The following is a 1322-nucleotide window of genomic DNA, read 5'->3' as shown; positions in this document are numbered from 1 at the left end:
CTTTATGTTTTGGATCATTGTCTTGTTGGAAGATAAATCTCCGTCCCAGTCTCAGGTCTCTTGCAGACTCAAACAGGTTTTCTTCCAGAATGGTCCTGTATTTGGCCCCATCCATCTTCCCATCAATTCTGACCATCTTCCCTGTCCCTGCTGATGAAAAGCAGGCCCAAACCATGATGCTGCCACCACCATGTTTGACAGTAGGGATGGTGTGTTCAGGGTGATGAGCTGTGTTGCTTTTACACCAAACATATCGTTTTGCATTGTGGCCAAACAGTTAGATTTTGGTTTCATGTGACCAGAGCACCTTCTTCCACATGTTTGGTGTCTCCCAGGTGCTTGTGACAAACTTTAAACAACTCTTTTTATGGATATCTTTGAGAAATGACTTTCTTCTTGCCACTCTTCCATAAAGGCCAGATTTGTGCAGTGTACGACTGATTGTTGTCCTATGGACAGACTCTCCCACCTCAGCTGTAGATCTCTGCAGTTCATCCAGAGTGATCATGGGCCTCTTGGCTGCATCTCTGATCAGTCTTCTCCTTGTTCCAGATGAAAGTTTAGAGGGACGGCCGGGTCTTGGTAGATTTGCAGTGGTCTGATACTCCTTCCATTTCAATATGATTGCTTGCACAGTGCTCCTTGGGATGTTTAAAGCTTGGGAAATCTTTTTTATCCAAATCCAGCTTTAAACTTCTCCACAACAGTATCTTGGACCTGCCTGGTGTGTTCCTTGGTCTTCATGATGCTCTCTGCTCTTTGAACAGAACCCTGAGACTATCACAGAGCAGGTGCATTTATACGGAGACTTGATTACACACAGGTGGATTCTATTTATCATCATGAGTCATTTGGGACAACATTGGATCATTCATAGATCCTCACTGAACTTCTGGAGTGAGTTTGCTGCACTGAAAGTAAAGGGGCCCAATAATATTGAACGCCCCACTTTTCAGTTTTTATTTGTTAAAAAAGTTTGACACATCCAATAAATTTCATTCCACTTCACGATTGTGTTCCACCGGGACCTTTTTCATCTGGATTTGGCCTCGATCAGACCACCCTGTCTGGTCCCCTGCCGGCCATCCGAAGGTCCGACTCCCTCCAAAAGGGTTTTGGTGCTCAAGGGCTGCAGAGAGCCGACCAGAACTGGACCAGAACCAGCAGGGTAGGTCTGCCGAACCGGAACAGAGCTGCTGTAGCTCTGCAGAGCTGGTGAGTAAAATCTAGTAGCCACATATACGTATGTTGTTAAAATGATTTAAGAGTTTAGAGCATTACAAGAGTGTGGGAAGAGTTTATAAAACCTTAAAATATATATA

The 1322-nt window shown here is 44.5% G+C and overlaps 1 protein-coding gene across 1 annotated transcript in view; it reads right to left on the bottom strand.

The window, feature by feature from the left end:
* The window catches only part of gdpd1 (glycerophosphodiester phosphodiesterase domain containing 1), an 18532-nt gene that overhangs the window by 3483 nt on the left and 13727 nt on the right, over positions 1-1322 (bottom strand). The window lies entirely within an intron of this gene.

Source organism: Nematolebias whitei, chromosome 6 (assembly GCF_014905685.2).
Source record: "Nematolebias whitei isolate Nwh7 chromosome 6, NemWhi1, whole genome shotgun sequence".
NCBI classification, from domain to species: Eukaryota; Metazoa; Chordata; class Actinopteri; order Cyprinodontiformes; family Rivulidae; genus Nematolebias; species Nematolebias whitei.
This window is presented reverse-complemented; position numbering and strand designations above follow the sequence as displayed.